At 43.0% G+C, this 20,256-nt stretch overlaps 1 protein-coding gene across 3 annotated transcripts in view; it reads right to left on the reverse strand.

Moving 5' to 3' along the window:
- Positions 1-20,210, reverse strand: part of LOC138672780 (cytospin-B-like) — a 442,687-nt gene extending 422,477 nt beyond the window's left edge. For all 3 annotated transcript variants that reach the window (XM_069761133.1, XM_069761137.1, XM_069761136.1), the window contains exon 1: positions 20,157-20,210. The gene's annotated coding sequence lies outside the window, so the exon portion shown is untranslated. The remainder of the gene's footprint in view (positions 1-20,156) is intronic.
- Positions 20,211-20,256: the final 46 nt, after the last annotated feature.

A 20,256-nucleotide genomic window follows, 5' to 3' on the forward strand; every position in this document is an offset into this window, starting at 1 on the left:
TGTAAATTACAGGCCTCTCTCATCTTTTTAAGTGGGAGAACTTGCACAATTAGTGGCTGACTAAATATTTTTTCCCCTACTGTATTAATGAAGAGTTAATAAGTATAGCAGGCCTGTGCCCTAGAATCATAAACCTGTAGGAGTGAATGCAACAGTGTCACAAAATAGTGAACCTGTAGCAGTGAACAGAGTGCTTAGTGGTGGTGTGAGCAATTAATAGATGCAGTTTAAGGGGTGATAAGATGCAATGAAAACAGCTCATTAGAATTAAGGGGGCATATACCTTTTGAGGGGCAGTAGAGGAAGCTTCAGAAGAAATAAAGGGGGCATATACCTTTAAGGTCCGCCGGTCCAAGTACAGCGCACAATCCGATGCACTTTTCGGAACTGAGTTTTTCGTGTTACCCTCTGATATACAGCTCTGGCAAACATTAAGAGACCACTGCAAAATGTTCAGTTTGTCTGATTTTCCTCTTTATAGGTATATTTTTGAGTAAAATGTTCATTTATTCTATAACCTTCTGACAACAAGTCTCCGAATTTCCAAGCAATAAATTTTTTGTATTTTTTTTCTGAAAAGGAGAAATGGTCAAAATGAAAAAAAAAAAAAAAACAAGTGCTTTTAGACCTCAAGTAATGCAAAAAAAAAACCAAGTTCATAATCCTTTAAAAACAACAATACTAATGTTTTAACTCCGGAAGAGTTCAGAAATCAATATTTTGTGGAATAACCATGATTTTTAATCACAGCTTTCATGTGTCTTGGCATGCTTTCCACCAGTCTTTCATACTGCTCCTGGTGCAAACATTTAAGCAGTTCTTCTTTGTTTTATGGCTTGTGACTATCCATCATCCTCTTGATTACATTCCAGAGGTTTTCAATGGGATTCAGGTCTGGAGATTGGGCTGCCCATGACACGGTTTTGATGTGGTGGTCTCTTCATTTTTGCCAGAGCTGTATAGGTATTGTTACGTCCAGTTTGTGTTATTCCCAAGCAAACCTGGCCTATGTATAAAAGAATGCTTCAAATTGTACCACACATCCAAGGACTAACATAGTAACATAGTAACATAGTTAGTAAGGCCGAAAAAAGACATTTGTCCATCCAGTTCAGTTCTACTAATTTTTTTTCCTGACTTACATGACTTACATGAGACAACCACCTGATGCTCTCTACACAACTCACTGATGCCAACCTGACGCACTCTACACATCTCACATATGCCAACCTGATGTACTCTACATAACTCACATATGCCTAAACTGATGACTTTGGCTTGTGTCTCTACCAGCTACAGCACACATTTTGGCTGGTCTCTCCCCAGCTTCAACACACTCTACTCTGCTCAACATACAGTAGATTGACACAAGGTGAACCCATTTCCTGGTTCTTAGTCAAAGCTAGCCATTTGCATCTAATAAAGACATGTAGCATGTAGAGCTAGAATTTAACCCAGTCTTCCCTGGCTTTGCTACACAATGGAGACACATGGGTCTGTAGAAGTCCTGAAGACACAAAGCAGTAGGGTATTCATAATGCACAATAGAAAGTTGCCTTTATTTTATATAAAATCAAATTAGTTGCAATGCTATACAAAATATTTAGAAACAACTTTTCAGCAGTTATGCAGTATATAAAGAGTTGAAGGAGCATCATTGTGGAGTATGTTGTTCTCTACTTGGTAGGCAGGTTTTACTACATATTACCAGTCTTTTTTTCAGATAGTTTGAGTATCCATGTAATATTTTTATGTACAGTCACACTGACCAATGCCAATACTGCCAAACGTCCAACTGCAGAACACTAACTTCATCACAAAAAGTACAAAATAATAAAACTTCCCAAGGCAAGCAGAACTAACATTCCTGCTCGAGTTGGCGCTGTACTAGGTGATGAGGTATCTTTGAATGCTGCATCATTAGCACTGTTCATCGGCTTATGGCAACACGATGCTTTGAACGCACACAGTATAACACTGCCAGTTCCTCAAGCTACGATCTTATAAGCCTTGCGTTGCAGGTCCTCTAAGGTCAAATCACCAGAAAAATAATCAGCTCATGAATGAGACAAGCTAAGCTTCCTGGAGATTTGGACATAGATCCGATGTGTTACTGGCCACAGTAAAGATTCTGCACGGGTTCACAAATTAAGGGAAAGCAAGTGTTGTACAATGTAAAATATTTTAATGAAAGATCTAATTCAAAAGAATTATAAAATAAGTTTTAAAAAAGTATCCACAAATCATATAGAAGAGTAAAGTCTATTTAGAGACACATTGGATGTGAGGTAATAATTTTTAAGCAGAATGCCAGTGTCTGCACTAAGCTGATAGAAGAAGCGACGAGGTGTTGGTGCACTGCCCAGGAAAAAGGTGCAATATTCAGCAATTTATAAGTCACCTTTATTGAAAATTCACAGTTAATAGATCACAAACTGGTTTTCAGCTCCGGACAGGTGATGTTAACCACCTAAGAAGGCTCCTGTGTAAAGGATGTATCAGGACTGTCTTGTACCCCTCCCTTCTCAAGTTAGTGCAATGTATAAATGTGAATTGCTATGCATGCTTTACTCTATATATTGTCATGTTCCTATATGTTTTCTTTTGTACAGGTAGGGAAAGTGCAGTGCGTAAGTTAGTCCACTAGATGGGGATACATTAGTACACATGGTAGTGTAAATAGTTAACATAGGAGGGGCCAACTGTAGGATAAGATAGTGAGCATTTGCTGTATTGTTAGAGTGTAGCCTGGGAGCTGAGACAGGCCAGGAGGGCCAGATTGCCCAGGCAGTCCCGTAGGGCCTTAGAGCCCGGGGCAACATAATGGACCATGCAACGTTCTAAGAGGGAAGCCCAGCCGTCCAGGGTCAGCGGGCAAGAAGTGCAGCAGCTACAGCAGCAGAGCAAGAAGCAGTAACAGCAGCGGTGCAAGAAGCAGTGACAGTGGTAGTGAGAGCAGGAGCTACCACAAGAGTCACAGCATGACAGTACCACAGGTCGCTCCGAAAATGTGGCAGCTTGCTACTTGGGCTGATGCCCTTAAGTCTGGTGCGAAACGGACAAGAGAATTCCTAAAGGTAGTCGGGCTGGACAGGGAGAACGATGCGATACCGAGTGGGACGGGACGTCCCGGGAACCCACTGAAAAGCACAGGGAAAGCAAAGGAAATGTGCTGTGTGGAACCTAATGTTGATGCTGTAACTGAAAAGGCAAAGGAAATATGCTGCGTGGAACCTAATGTTGATGCTGCAAAAGACATGGTTGTGCTGAGAGAAGAAACCGGTTTTTTTTTTTTTTTTTTGTTTTTTTTTTAAGTTGAACGTGAACTGTCTATTTGTGCAACAACACATGCAGCAGAATTTCGGCCACTCAGATGGGACCCTGATGGTGCAGATGATCTAGCTGAAGGTACGTTAAAAAGGGGACATTGTTTCCATGTGGCGCGAGGCCACGGTACGGATGAGCAGATACTCTCAGCCATGACTACTGCCCTGGCCCTCCCTCACACCTGTCTGGAGCATAAAACTGGTTTGTGATCTATTAACTGTGACCTTCCAATAAAGGTGACTTATAAATTGCTGAATATTGCACCTTTTTACCAGGCAGTGCACCAACACCTCATCACTTTTTCTATCAACTTGCTAACTTGCTCATTCCCTGAACGGGTTCTGTCCTGGTGCTGTCTCCCGTCTCGAAGTTGAAGTTAGCTCTTCACCCACCACTTTCTATATCACCAACTGAGCGCCATATAAACTCCATCTCTTTAGTCTTTCCATCAAAGCAGAGGGCTCAGTACAGCTTGCATAGTAGCTTCCAAAACACTGGGTCAGTCCTAAGAAGAAAGGTTTTGAAAAACCTTTGTAAGGGTATGGGCACACATCTTTTTCAGGCAGATTCTGCATGAAAAAACACCATAATAACGCCCCCCAAAAAAGATCATAAAGCAGAGCAATGCAAAACCGACACTGCTGTGCACATGTTCAGTCTTTTCTTAGTATTTTTAACTGCCTCAGTGTTTGAGAACTGTAAAGCGGTTAAAAGCAGTAGAATATCCATAATTTGGGGGGCTACCATTAGGAAGCCACTCGCTTCTTATTGTTTAAATCATAGAAACAAGACACAGATAGCAGAGCCGATGCAAAAATGATTGCAAAATTGCCAACGAAGCCGCCTCTGTAACAAGGTTGCTGACTTTTTCCTGAAGCAGCTTCGCCTCGGAAAAAGTAGCTTTCTCTTGGCTCAACTCGCCATCAGTAAATTAAATGCTCAGGTATTATTGCAGCTCGGCTCCCATTAAAGTGAAATGGAGTTAACGAGCAGTGCCAAAATAACAGCCACTAGACATTGTAAGGTGCCACGCTGTTCCAACTCTCTAATCTGTGTACATCAAACTGCAGCGGTATTTGATAACAGCTGACTGGTTAGTGCGGGTACCGTGTGGTGAACCACCACTGATTTGATATCAATGACTATTACCAATTTGCTATCAATATCAAAGTTCTGGCTGACACCTTTAATGGGGAGTACCGCAAACAGTACACATAGCCTCAGATAATGGAGGACTATGACAAACAGAATTGTAAAAACAGAATTTTTGCTTAAAAAATAAATAAAATTATTAATAATTCATATTGCATATTAAAGAGAATCTGTTAGTAGAATCAACACTCCTAAGCTGTCTATATTGGCATACATTTTATAGAAAGTTTAATAAAATGATACCTTGATATCTGTGATCCGATGTCTTTTGCAGAAAAATCCACATTTTTCTTTATATGTAAATGAGCTGTTAAGATCTATGGACCGGACATAGATCTCCCTGGTAATCTGCCTCCAGGGCTTATTTAATTGAAAGGAGGTGTTACCAGTGTGAGACATGTAGATCAGGAGAGCAGACTGTCAGTCATTACATGCCTCACACTGGTAATGCCCCCTTTCATTAAAATAAGCTCTTGAGAGAGATTCTCAGGGAGATCTATATCCGGCCCATAGATCTTAACTTATTTCGGATCACCTTTAGGTGATTCCAGACAGGACAGGCCCTTATATACATCATACAACGTACTTACTTTTTTACTGAGAAGTGACAGTTATATTAGGTTTGATACTGAGCTACGTTTAATCTGTTTGAGTCGTGTTCTGTTTGTGTAAGCTACAGTATATATATGTATGCCTGTATTTTCTTTTCCCTTCACCTTTTTTCCCTTACCATTTACCCTTCACCTCTATTAAATTTATAAAATCAATAAAATTTGTTGGAAAAACAACTTATTTACAAATTAAGAAAAACAGGGATTTATAGTGATTAAAACATTGGATCGCAGATATCAAGGTATCATTTTATTACGATTCCTATGACCTGTTTGCCGATGTAGATGACTTAGGGGGACGCTCTTACTGACAGATTCCTTTTAAACAAGTCTTCTAACAGTAAAACAAAAATAGCCCCCTTTATTTCTATAACGTTATATCCTGTTGTCTTCTGGCTGTCTTTATTTATGTGCCAGCACAGATTAGGTGCCATTCTGGCACATGAGTGCTGCTGCTAATCAATAGCCTCTGTAGTTGTTTAGTGCTGTACTTAGTGGTATCACCTTCAGTTGTGTGAAAAAGTGTTTGCCCTCTTCCTGATTTCCTATTCTTTTGCATGTTTGTCACACTTAAACGCTTAAATTTAACTATTAGACAAAGATAACTCAAGTGAACACAAAATGCAGTTTTTAAAAGAAGGTCTTTATTATAAAGGGAAAAAGAAATCCAAACTTACAGGGCCCTGTGTGAAAAGTGGTTGCACCTCCCCCTTTAATACATAAATTAACTGTGGTTTATCACATCTTTGGGAAGCGGAGTTCAAATTCCCTAGTCACACCTAGGCCTGATTACTGCCACACCTGCTTTCAATCAAGAAATCCCTTAAATAGGACCTGCCTGACAAAGTGTAGTAGACCAAAATGTGTTCAACAGCAAGGCATCATGCCACGATCCAAAGAAATTCTGGAACAAATAAGAAACAAAGTAATTGAGATCTATCTGTCTGGAAAAGGTTACAAAGCCATTTCTATAGCTTTGGGACACCAGCGAACCACAGTGAGAGAAATTATCCACAAATGGCAAAAACATGGAACAGTGGTGAACCTTCCCAGAAATAGAAAGCCAACCAAAATTACCTCAAAACCGCAGCGATGACTCATCCAAGAGGACACAAAAGACCCCACAACAACATCCAAAGAACTTCAGGCCTCACTTGCCTCAGTTAAGGTCAGTGTTTGTGAATCCACCATAAGAAAGAGAATGGTCAAAAATGGCCTGCATGGCAGAGTTCCAAGACGAAAACCACTGCTGAGCAATAAGAACATAAAGGCTCGTGTCAGTTTTGCCAGAAAACATCTTGATGGTCCCCAAGAGTTTTAGGAGAATACCCTGTGGACTGACGAGACAAAAGTTAAACTTTTTGGAAGGTGTATGTCCCATTACATCTGGCATAGAAGTTACACGGCATTTCAGAAAAGGAACATCATACCAACAGTAAAATATGGGGATGGTAGTGTGATGGTCTGGGGTTGTTTTGAAGCTTCAAGACCTGGAAGACTTGCTGTGGTAAATGGAACCATGAACTCTTTTTTTTTTTTTTTTTATTTAAATAGGTTTTTTATTGAAAATAAACATGAACATTACATTTTATGCATTTTCCAATATATTACAAAGTTTCTTCATTTTCCAAACCCCCAACAAACCCCAAACCTCCCCCTCCCATGACAGCTCCTTCCCAATTATACTTTTGTTACCAGTATTGATGGCTCTTTGAGCCGCTTGACTCACTTATGACCGCTTATTCCTCTAGCAATCTCCCCCCTTCACAGGTCTTCATTCGCCCATTTCCCATTCCCACTCATCCCAGCTCCAGCCACGGAGACCACATTTTGTCAAACATTTCTGTTTTCCCACGTCTTTTGTAGACCCCCTTTTCCAGATTGAGACCATGTTTAACATATTTCAGGAATTCACCCCTTGTAGGCGGCTCCTCCTTGATCCAGTTCCTTGCTATCACCTTCCTAGCCATATATAATAGCCTAGCTATTGCTATCTTCCAGGTGTTATCCACTCTAATTTCCTCCACATATCCCAGTAGGCACACCATCGGATCTCTCGGCACTCTACATTTATACGCCCCTTCCACACGGCTCAGTACCACCAACCAAAAAGCAACCAGTCTTGGACATGTCCACATCATGTGATATATTCCTGCATTTTCAGTCATACATCTCGGGCATTCAGAGTCAGCACGTAACCCCGCTCTGTGCAACACTTCCGGTGATTTATAGACTCTGTGCAAGATGTACAGCTGCGATAGTCTATACGGCTCACTCAGTGACACTCGTGAAACCCACTCCAACACCGACTCCCAGGTTTCATTCTCCATTGGGCCTAAATCTCTTTCCCATTTAGCTCTCGCTTTTAGAGGGAAATCCAGCAAATATGCATGCAGTAGGTCCTTATAAAGGGTGGAAATTACTCCCCTTTTGGACCCTTCCCCACACACGTATTCCAGGACTATGTCCTCCTGGATCTCAATACCATCGCCCTTGTTTTGAGGTTTAAAAGCGTGCTTCATCTGGGCATATTGATACTCCCCAGTCGGTCTCAATCCAAACTCCCCCTGCAGCTGCGAAAAGGACTTTAACACTCGTTGTATCTGAGCAACCAAATGGATTCCTTTGGCCTGCCACTCTGTCAGCACTCCAAGAGCCGCTAACTCAACCAAATTATTATTAAGCCATATCGGTGTAAATTTAGTCAGTCCCGTAACCCCCCGAATCTGTCGCAGTCTAGTCCATAATTTATGTATCAAAAACATAGTTGGATACAATTTCCCCAATACGCCCAAGGAGCCATCCTCCAGACACTGCGCCACCGGTCGTCGGTTTGTCACCCCCTCCATCAAGTGTTGTACCGCACTGGAAGACGCCTCCCGCGCCCAGCCCTTCAAATGCTGACTCTGGGCTGCAAGAAAATATAACTCAGGGTTGGGCAAAGCCAACCCTCCATCTTCCTTGGGTCGCTGAAGCGTCTCCAGGCCAATACGTGGGTACTGCCTCCCCCATATCAGGCTTCTAAAAAGAGCATTATTCTGCCGGAACTTCCCACGTGGAATCCAAACTGGCGCGTTATGTAGGACGTAGAGTATTTTGGGCATCAGAACCATTTTAATAAGATTAACCCTACCCACCACCGATAGGTGTAATTTATTCCACGCATCTACTTTTGCCTTAAGGACGCCCATGAGAGGAGTCAAATTCCTATACAAAAACTCTGTAACTGGCATCGAGATCCATATTCCCAGGTATTTAAAAAGGGATGCTACCTTAAGCCGCCCCTCTCCCAATGGCTCACTTCCACTCTCCTCCACCCCATCCACCTCAAAGAGGACCGATTTATCCCAATTTATCCTCAGTCCCAACAAGGCTCCAAATTTTTCAATGATCTCGATGGCCCCTTTCAAGGCGTCGTCCGGGTCCGCCAGGAACAGTAAGATGTCGTCTGCATATAACGCAATCTTCTCCTCAACACTCCCATATCTGAACCCAGGGACCTCATCCGACTGTCGGATCTTGGCGGCCAGTGGCTCCACAGCTAGGGCAAACAGAAGAGGCGACAGTGGGCAACCCTGCCTCGTACCTCTGGCCAACTTTATAGGCTGAGAAAGTTCCCCATTCACTCTGATTCTAGCTGTTGGTAATGAATATAGTAGTTGAATCCACGACACAAATTGCGGTCCAATACCCATACACTTTAGCACCCGCCAGAGATATCCCCACTCCACACTGTCAAACGCCTTATGGGCATCCAAGGATGCAATGACCCGTCGGCCACAGTTGTCAGACTTCAGTTGCAGATTCATATACAGCTTCCGCAGATTAACCGCTGTAGACCTGTCAGGCATAAAACCGGACTAATCCAGATGTACAAGGTTAATAATGACACTGGACAGACGGGAAGCCAACACCCTGGCCAAGAGCTTGACATCGATGGTTAACAGAGAGATTGGGCGATATGACTCAGGTTTCCCCAGATCCTTGTCCTCCTTCGGAATAACCACTATAATAGCCTCCCTCATAGATGCTGGGAGATACCCTTGGCATCCAGCCTCCTCCAGTACTAACTTTAATCTGGGAATCAACACTTCCCCCAAGCTTTTATAGATTTCGGCTGGTAACCCATCAACTCCAGGTGCCTTCCCAATGGCCATAGACTTCAGCGCCCGACTCAGTTCCTCCTCGGTGATAGGGGCATCGAGGCTCACCCTATCCTCCTCACTCAATTTCGGGAGACCCAGACTCTCCAGGAAAGTCTCCGTATCTCCGACTGACTCATTGACCCTGGAGAAATATAAGTCCGCGTAAAAGTCCGCAAAGACCTTTATAATTTCAGGTGTTTCAGATATCCTGCTCCCCCCATCTGAAACCAACGAATGTACATACGAGGTACTACGCTGAGCAGAAGCTACCACCGATAGCATGTGTCCCACTGTTTCTCCCTCCTGAAAATAAGTCACCCTTTGAAACTCCCGCTTCCTTTCAGCTTTTCCCAGCAGAATCTTTTCCATATGAGTTTGCGCTGTTCTCAACCTTTTCTCTGCCTCGGAGGTCCCCAACACTACCATCTCGTCCTCTGCAGCCTTCAGCTCCTCCACCGCCACTCTCTCTGCCTCCCTTGTCTTCCGCTTACACCTACTGTGTCTAAATAGTAGCCCTCTCAGGTACGCTTTCATTGCATCCCAAACAGTTAGAGCATCTGTACTCCCATCATTTAAAGCAAAGAATTCCGTCACCTCCTTCCCTATACCCTCCAAGTCAATACTCTGTAACCAGTTAGGATGGATCTTCCATTCTCTCCCGCTTGCGGTCCGTGTCCCCAACAACCTGACCTCCACCTCAATTGGACTGTGATCCGAAAGGGCCCTCGGCAGATAACGCACCTCCCCCACCATTGTGTCTAACAGGCGGTTACCCAGCGCCATATCAATTCTGGATAGCGTAGCATGAGCCGGCGAGTAGCACGAGTACCCTCTCTCCCCAACATGTCTAACTCTCCATAGATCAATCATGCCTATTTCACGCACATAGGTACCAAATGTTGTAGTGTGCCCCTCCGACCTGTTCTTGGTGTTCTTATTTTTATCCCAAAAGTCGTCACAAATATTGTTCAAATCCCCAATAATTAAAAGTGGTAGTGGTCCCCATCGTTCCACCTTCTCCAACACCTCCCTGATCTTCTTACTTGAATATGGAGGTGGAATATACATTGCCGCAACACACACTCTCACTCCATACAATATACATTGTATCACCACATACTGACCCTCAGCATCCACGCATACCTTCACCTCTTCATACTGCACTCCCACCGGCACCAACACTGACACACCCCTTGAGTACGTCGAAAAGGTAGAATGATACCCTTTCTGAATCCAACGTCTATTCAGTACGTCCACTTTCTCCCGTATCAAGTGCGTCTCTAGCAAACATATCATAGAGGCCCGTTGATCCTTCGCATACTGCAAGCTCGCAGCTCGCCTAGACTTATCCGCCAGACCTCTCACATTCCAACTCAATATCTTAAAGCGGTCCCCTATTATGTGACTCATCATCTTCAGTTATGTCATTACTCCCAGTTCTGAGCTGTCTAACTTCCCTCCCATCCCTTACCCCTCCCCCCCCCCAATACTATACATTCTGCCTCTTATCAAGAGTGGGGCACCATCACCCATTGCGAACACTCTTTCTTATTAACGTAACCTTCTCCTTCCGCCTCCCGCTACCGTTTATAATAGAATTCGGCGCAGTTCTTAGAAGAAGAAAATATTTCAACATGTATTAACTTACAACTGCAAGAAACTAAATAAACTTTTAATACTCTGCACACCCTTCCTCCCTCGTACTTCTCCGCCGTATCAGCACTCCCAGTGCGTTCCCTGAGTAATGCCCAGCTCCACCCTCAAACCTTCACATCTCAATTACCAATGTACTGTCAGTCAATCTTTTTCCCCTTTTTAAAGAAAGTAAAATACCTCTCGACCAACCCACCCCGCATTTTCAATCTCCTTTCCCTTTAAGCCTTTTAGCGTTAAGATCTATCCACTGGGTAGCGCACTCCGGCGTCTGGAAAAAATGAATCTTATCCAACGCTACCACTCTCAGTCGTGCCGGAAACATCATGGAGTATTGCACTCCCAGTTCCCTCAGCCGTCTCTTGATACCCGTGAACATCATCCGTTGTTTCTGTACCAGGGCGGAGTAGTCAGGGTAGATAGCGATTCTTTGACCTCCAATTGTCAGATCCGTCATGTCTCTAGCCTTCCTCAGGATAATGTCTCTGTCTCTGTAGTTTAGGATTTTGGCAAGCATGGTACGGGGACTTGCTCCAGGGACAGGTGGTTTCGGTGGGACCCTGTGGGCTCTTTCTACCGCAAATACTTTTGTCAGTGCTGCATCACCAAAAGTCTCAAGGAGCCAGCTTTCAATATACTCCGTGAGATTCCTCCCCTCAGTTTTTTCAGGGACACCCACTATACGAATGTTATTTCTTCTGGACCTATTTTCCAGATCCTCATTTTTTGCAGCTAGCTCCGATATTGCTTGAGTAAACTTCCTCTCCGCTTTCTGCAGCTGCACTATATGATCTTCTGCCGTGCTCACCCTTTCCTCCACAGCCCCTATACGTTTGTCAATCTTTTGCAGGGCTGCATTTATCTGGGCTGTATCCCCCTTGACCTCCTGTAGCTGCTGGGTCAGGGATTGTTTGCATGATGACACCAGTGCAAAAACATCTCTAAGGGTGGGCTCTGCTCCTGGCTCCTTATCTTCAGATCCCCCTACTACCACCGCCATGTCACCATCCCTGCTCCCCTGTTGTACCTCCTGCTCCTCTGCTGGGCTTTCCTTCTCTCCTTCTGTGTCTGTGTCTGCTCCGGCGTCCTCCTCTGCTTTTCCTGCGCTCCCTGCGGCCTCCACTCTAGCAAACTGCTGGAGCTTTGCCGCCGCCGCCATTCTCTTCTGGCATGCCGCGTTGTCCTTCTCCGCCTTCTCCCTGGCGTCGGCGCCATCTTGGCCGGTCCCAGCCTCGCCGGCTCCTGCGTCTCTTTGCCTCCTCCTGGTCATATTTGCTGACCTCGGGGCCGCCGCTGTTCACCGCCGCACTCCCGGGACTCTCCTGCAGCCGGTAAGCGCCGTGAATCGCTGCTCAGCTGCGGCTTATGAGGATAATTACAGTGTTAGTAGCGGGAGCGCTCTGCCGCGCGTCCGCTCACATGGCCACGCCCTGGAACCATGAACTCTACCTAAAAATCCTAAACGAGAACGTCCGACCATCCATTCGGGACCTCAAGCTGAAGCACATTTGGGTTATGCAGCAAGACAATGATCCAAAACACACCAGCAAGTCCACCTCTGAATGGCTTAAGAAAAACAAAATTAAGACTTTGGAGTGGCCTAGTTAAAGTCCTGACCTTATTCCGATTGAGATGTTGTGGCATGACCTTAAAAAGGGGGTTCATGCTCAGAAACCCTCCAATGTGGCTGAATTACAACAATTCTGCAAAGATGAGTGGGCCAAAATTCCTTCAGAGTGCGGTAAAACACGCATTGCCAGTTATTGCAGTTGTTGCTGCTAATGGTGGCCAACTAGTTATTAGGTTTAGGGGGCAATCACTTTTTCACACAGGGCCCTGTAGTTTTGGATTTCTTTTTCCCTTCATAATAAACACATTAATTTAAAAACTGTATTTTGAGTTTACTTGTGTTATCTTTGTCTAATATTTACATTTGTTTGATGATCTGAAAGATTTAAGTGAAAAACATGCAAAAGAATAGGAAATCAGGAAGGGGGCAAACACTTTCATACGACTGTATGCAGTGAGCGATTTAATAGGTGAGTAATATGCATTTTGTTTATTACACTTTGTGCTGCAAGTTGTTTTTTTTTTTCATCTTGGAAAAACCCTACAGTTTATGACTCAGGGCACATTGACACTCACAGCTGATAATACAGATCAAATATTGATGCCAAATACTAAGCTTTTTTCTGCTTAGTTACTGCATCATTTATTTTGTTAGTTTTGTTGTTTTTGTATTGTATTAGGATTTCTTCTATACTGTGTTCTATTCTATTCAGTTTAGTTTTTTTTATATACGAGTATATATATTTGCTCCATTTCAATTGAAAAACTATTGCTTGATTTTCTAATGTTGCAGAAATATGCGTGATAAAAAAATAATATATATATATATATATATATATATATATATATATATATATATATACACACATACATTGAACATTGAAGATACGGTAAGTTTTTAAACTCAGCACACTGACGTCTATGGGCTAAAAACAGTACTTATACAGATCCATTGGACCTTAGTGTAAAAATGATACCAATACAAATCCACTTGGACATACAGTAGTAGTGCAGGGCGGATGGCCGTATACTCTCTCATCCATCAGAATCGGGCTGATTATGCTCAAACTATACTAATCCCGATCTGATGAGAGTGTGTACAGTGTGATCCGATTTTCTCACATGAGGAGGAGATCGAGAAGAAAAAAACTCCATTGTGTCAGTCTGTGGAAATTGGACTGCACTCAAATGACATCTGAGTGCAGTACCATGATTTCCATACACTCATTGACTTGCATGGCCGAGTGCGATCTTAATATTGTGTCAAACTCTGACATGCGATTTTTTTTTTTCTTGAACAGATAGTCTAAAGAAGAAATCAGATGTGCACGGCCCCATAATCTAACATTGGTCTGGGTGAGATCCAATGTTTTGTAGGATTACACTCGGATCGAAAATACAGTCAGCTGCACTCGCCCTTTAAAACAGAAAAAAACAGTATGTGCATTGAAAGAAAAGACAACGTAAACCAGACGTGTGCTGCAGAGAACAATATCGGTCACATTCAATGCGCACAGAGCGATCTATTACAGGTCGTTCTCTGCACTCGGGATCTGCGCTCGGCCTGTTAACAGGCTATGAAACTAAACAAAGCCGAAACGTACCCTGGAACCCTAATTATACTGTTGCATCTTCATTTTCACAAAATATATGCGCCCTGCCTGTTCACACTGCACTTTCTATCATTTCCACTGGCCACGTCAGAAACACATGAAAGTGACTCATCAATGTCATAAGGAGGTCACTGACTCCAGATTGTGGTTGTGGTCTCCAGCCAGTGCTGGGAGTATAATTTTAGAAAGGCAATATGTAAGTATTCTATACAGAAGGAATATAATGTACGATTTGGTTTGTTTTTAAGAAATAACTGTTAATTCTAAACAGATACATTGTTCCTTCTCAAAACAATATTCTGCATGGAGCATACAAAAGATTTATGGAGCATGCAAGTCTTTTTTTTTTTTTTTTCCACCTGAATTACTAAAGACCACCAAAACTGTCAATGCTGGAATCACAGAGGTTAAAAATCGGTGAATACCCCCCATTTTATTACTTTATAATCGCCCCCACAAGTTAAAATATTTTCAGAAGTTGCACAAACCCCTTAGGCTACTTTCACACTAGCGTCGTTTTCAATATGTTGCAATGCGTCGTTTAGGGGAAAAAACGCATCCTGCAAAGTTGTCTGCAGGATACGTTTTTGCCCCATAGACTAACATTAGCGACGCATTGCGACGCATTGACACACGTCGCAACCGTCGTGCGACCGTTGCGTTGTGTTGTGAAGGACCGCCACAAAACGTTACATGTAACGTTTGCTGCGCTGTGTCCGCCATTTCCGACCGCGCATGCGCGGCCGGAACTCCGCCCCCGCCCCTCACAATGGGCCAGCGGATGCGTGGAAAAACAGCATCCGCTGCCCCCGTTGTGCGGCGCTTTCACTGCTTGTGTCGGTGCGCTGCAACGTCGCATAGCGACGTGCAGTGCACGACGCAAGTGTGAAAGTAGCCCTTGTTTTCTTGCAGGAGCAATTTCTTTTTGTACAATTTTTGGGTACATCCAGTCATTGACGAAAGTGTTGGCACCCTTGAAATTGTTCCTGACAATGAAGTATTTCTCCCAAAAATTATTGCAATTACACACGTTTTGTTATACACATGACTGTATATGTTAGTGATTCATTTTATTTATAGTCTGCCGAAATATGAAAAAAAAAAAAAAAGACATAACACTTAATAAAGTTATTGATATACTACAATTATGATTTTATAGGGCCTAAGTCCCCTATATGAATATATCAATTGTATAATTTTAGTTTGGGGGGGTGACAGACTCCCTTTATATCAAAAGTATTGTTTATTTTGTGTGAGCTTTTTTTTACTTTATTTTTTTGTAAATTAGACAAACAGATATTCCAAAACAAACTGCATACTGTTATGAGAAGTTCAAGGGGATCACTAGGTGACGTGAATCCTCTAAGCCAAAGGTTCAGGTGGGTACATGGGCCACAGGCACCAGTGCAGCAGGCTGGTGAGTGGAGGGACTGGAATCCGTAGGTGGAGGAAGTCAGAAAACCATAGGCAAGCAGGTGGAGTGCGGAAACCGGAGGCAGGCAGAGGATGTCAAGAAACCGCAGGCAAGCGGGTAGAGTGTAGGAAACCACAGGAAGGTGGAGGACATCAGGAAACTGCAGGGAGGTGCAGGAACCCGCAGGCAGGTGGAGAACACCAGGAAAACTGCGGACAAGCAGAGGACACCAGGAAACCACAGGCAAGAAGGTAGAATGCAATGCTGGAAACCGCAGACAGGTGGCAGATAACACTCCAAAGTAAGAAAGTCAACAACCAAGGAAGCAGCAAGATGTTCTGAAAACCACAGTAGGACACAGAGAAAAGGTCCAGAATATGCGGAGACAGGTAGCGAGCAGAACTCTGGAGACAAAAGAAGTCTCAGACAAGTAGGAAGAAGAACGAGAAGCGGTTTGGTCTATAGGAGATGTCCTGCTGCCCGCAGCCAGGCTGCTGTGAACACACAAACTGCAAGTCTAGTCTCAGGTTCAGTACCAAGGCCGGGGTGTCTTAGAAGCCCTTAAATAGGCCCAGGCAGTTCATTACATGGAAGCAGGCTAGGCCACCTGCAAAGCCCAATTTAGAGCACAAGAAAGTTCAACGGACCGGTGCCTTTGAAATAGAATCAGTTCATCTATGCACCCAAGCACAAATTCAGGGATTTTGTAGGATTAAAGTTTGGTGTATGAGTAACAAATGGGGTAATAATGATCATTTTCATATGTAGGTTGAAACCTAGTTGTTAACTTAAACAGAAACAGCTGTGTAGGAGGCTTAAAACTGGGTGAGGAACAGTGAAAAACTTCAACAATGGTGAGGAAGTGAAGACTGTTTCACGTCAAGGGTCATACACCATGGTAAATCTGAGCACTGCAACAAGACACAAGGTAGTTGTATTGCATCAGCAAGGTCTCTACCAGGTAAAAATGGCAAACCTAGAAATTACTCTTCAAAGTAAATTACAAAAAAATAAACAAAATCTCACATATAAATATATCCAAGTTGTATTGATTATAAACAATTATAAATGCAGAACTACTAAAGAAGAAGTAATAAAAAACACTCCATAAAATCCAGAAGGAAAGGGCAAGTGCTATCAGTGGTAAATCACACAAAGGCTCAGTACAATTGATAAAATGTGCAATAGAACAATCAAGCAGTAAAACTACGGCACTTTACATCTAAATGTAAAAATATATAATAAAGGAATCCCAACACATGATTATAAAGTGCACTAACATAAAAAGCATGGTATAGAGCCTACCCAAAATACCTACTCAAAGGGAAGAGTTCATAACAAAATACTCCACTCCAAAAGCACCCATACCCACCAAAAATCATAATAAATGGCCCAGAGACAGACCACATTGCCCAGCACCCCGACAAGCGTTTCACATATAGCTTCATCAGGGATTTGAAGAGCAGTACACTAATGAGTGTCTGCAGTAAAGGAGAAACAGGGTGGGATTACTTGCAAGTTTGAGGCTGTATTACTGCAAATTGTATTGGGGATTTGGTCAGGATTAACTGTGTCCTCAATGCTGAGAAAACAGATACTTATCCATCATGCAACACCGCCAGGGAGGCATCCGATTGTCTTCAAATTTATTCTGCAGCAGGATAACCACCCCAAAGTATACAGCCAGCGTCAACAAGGATATGGCTAGAAGATTTGTGGCTAGATCTCCAAGATGTTTGGAACAACATCCCGTCAAAAAACTACATTCAAGTGTATCTAGAAGAATTAATGTGGTTTTGAAGGCGAAGGGCGGTCACACCAAATATCGATATTTTCCTGAGAAGATTTTAAATCTGTAGAAATTGGAAATTTATGCTGTGGATTATCACAGCCGATTACTCTTGTAACGTACAGGGTAACATCTACAACATTCTATCACAGAATTTGTTGAGGATTTTGTTCTGTAGTGTACAGAAGCCCAATACTATTAAAGAGCAGTATAGTTGGGGGCCATGATGGAGATTTTGCATTGGGGTCCATAAGCTTCCAGTTACACCCCTGGTTCATGGAGTAATTGCTTGATCTGGAAGACTGCTGGAAATATAGGGGGCTTTGTGCTATGATGGGGATAAGAATAACTGAATTATGATCTTTCTCATTTCTGGCATGGTATAAGGTATAAGCACATCTCACATCAACGATAATGTATTTTTAAAAGTCCATAGTTTCTAAAATAAAATTCACTTATCTTGGAAGAACTGTGTTTTCAGCTTGGAAAGAAATCTTATTATGGTGAAGGAGTGGGAGGATTGTTCACTGGCATAAATTGCTCCATTCTCAGCTCTGCTTGGGATCATACAGATAAAATACCTCCAACACACTGCAAGAATCGACGCCGGTTAATCTGGAACTGCGACGTGTTGTTGTCACGGCTTGCTGGGTTCTGACACATAAACCTCAATTGTGCTCCACATATTGAGTTCTTTTAAACAGTTATCCCTTATGCATAAAACAACCAATGCAAAAAAAATGGCCTAAATTCACACATAAAACTATACCTGGTGTCCATGTTGTAATAATTCTGCCATAATAAATGCAACAGATTTACCAAAATAGTACACCGCACCATGACACACTTTTCATATGGCCCCTTGATGGTTCTCATGTGTCCCAAGTCACACAACCCCTTTTTATTTGTCATCACTACAAGGCACTGAAACCCCAATAACCCCACATTGATGACAAAGCAGCTCAGGCTCCATGTATATCAAGTACACGTTCTATCATTTTGTAGATCAAAATTGCTTATTCAAGTCAATGGGTAATGAAAAAAGACCGAGACAGGAAACTGATGCCAGCCATGTTGAATCCTAGTGCTGCCCTCTTTTTACTGTCTATTGGGTAAGAGAAGTTGGCAAGCTTTTTTTTACATACTAATAAAACAAATGCCAACCTGTAAGAAACACATTGGACAAAAAAAAAACAAAAAACCAATCACATCCATGGGGCATGATGACTGCAGATACTGAGCCTGGACTTGGTTAGTAAACGCCTCACCTGTCTAGTCCGGGTTCATTTGCAAACAGCGAGCGGCAGTATCTAAGTTCGTTTAGTGCAAATAGGTCTATTAGTAATTATTAGTGATGAGCGAATATACTCGTTACTCAATATTTCCCGAGAACGCTCGGGTGACCTCCGAGTATTTTTTAGTGCTCGGAGATTTAGTTTTCATTGCCGCAGCTGAATGATTTACATCTGTTAGCCAGCTTCACTACATGTGGGGATTCCCTAGCAACCAGGCAACCCCCACATGTACTTATGCTGGATAACAGATGTAAATCATTCAGCTGCGGCAATGAAAACTAAATCTCCGAGCACTAAAAATACTCAGAGGACCCACGAGCGTGCTCGAGAAATCTCGAGTAACGAGTATATCGCTCATCACTAGTAATTAGCATCACAAACAGAATAAAGGTCTGAAAGCTCATGGGGCAATTTATGAGTTCGGGGACTTGATAGTTTCCCATAATTACAGGAATTGGAGACATAGCACTGGATTGGCATAGAGAAGCTGAGCAAGAGCAAAAGTGGAGCGCACTACGCCCCTTCACCACTGTCACTATGCCATTCTTTGAAAGCCTGGTGCTTGTTAATTCTCTTACCCAAACATATCTGTGCAGAAAAACAATGGGGCAATAGAATTTTGGAACTTTTATTGACCCCATAACAGAAGCCCTACCTTCCTCTATGGTATGTACAACCCGTGCCTATTGGCTTAGTATCAGTCCGGCCATTCCAGGAACAAACATAAAGAGTAGATCATCCATAGCATCACTTGTGCAGGTAATAATAGAGGGGCCCCAGTGATTATATGGGATCTGTTTGAGTTCTCTTTTTTTTTTTTTAGAATGGGAAAAAAAGTTTTTCCAAAAAGCGCACACCAACCATAATAACCAATGGTGCCCCTCTGTTTTCATAACTGAAACAATGGATCACATATTCCACACGTTCCGAAAAGGGAACATCCGAGCGGACATGTGAACAGAGACAGATAATTCTAGGTACTATTTAATGAGTAGGAATAAATATAGCTCATAGATTTCAAAAAAATCATTTATGGGGACTTTCTGGGAAAAGTGTAACTTTTTTTTTACATAATGTAAAATCCATTTGTGCCTTTTTTGTAGCATTTTATCATCTTTTTTGCATTGTAGAAAGTGTTGTAGCTGCCTCTGCGTAACACCGTGACGGTGTACATGTAGCGTACACACATAGCGCACACGTATGGCGGTTCCTAGCACAGCCCTCGCCCTATATACTTACACGTATAGCAGTACCCTACATAGCACGCACTGCTATCCGCTGTATACCGAGAGCATTGCACTGCAGCAGATCGGTGCACCCAGTCCATGCAGATGAGGACAGATCAATAGTCTGCTACAGAGCAGGCAGGACTGGGATTTCAGCCTGTGGATTATTTCTACATAGGTACAATAATGCAAGCAGAGCTGGACATACCCTCCAGGACACATGCTGTAATCATTCACAGTAGTCAAGATTAATATGTGGAGGAAATCTTAGCCCTCCACTCCATGACTGCCCCCATAATAACCAGTGTTTATCACTGGCTGGTCTCAGCCAACTCCTGCACCCACTAATTGCTGCCTCTTACCTCGCTCTCTCAGCCACGATCTCTTCTGCAGCTGACACAGGTACCAGTTGTAACACTCACATACCGCCACTAGAGGGCATCAAATCCATATCCGAAGCCT

This window comes from Ranitomeya imitator, chromosome 3, assembly GCF_032444005.1.
Source record: "Ranitomeya imitator isolate aRanImi1 chromosome 3, aRanImi1.pri, whole genome shotgun sequence".
Lineage (NCBI taxonomy): Eukaryota > Metazoa > Chordata > Amphibia > Anura > Dendrobatidae > Ranitomeya > Ranitomeya imitator.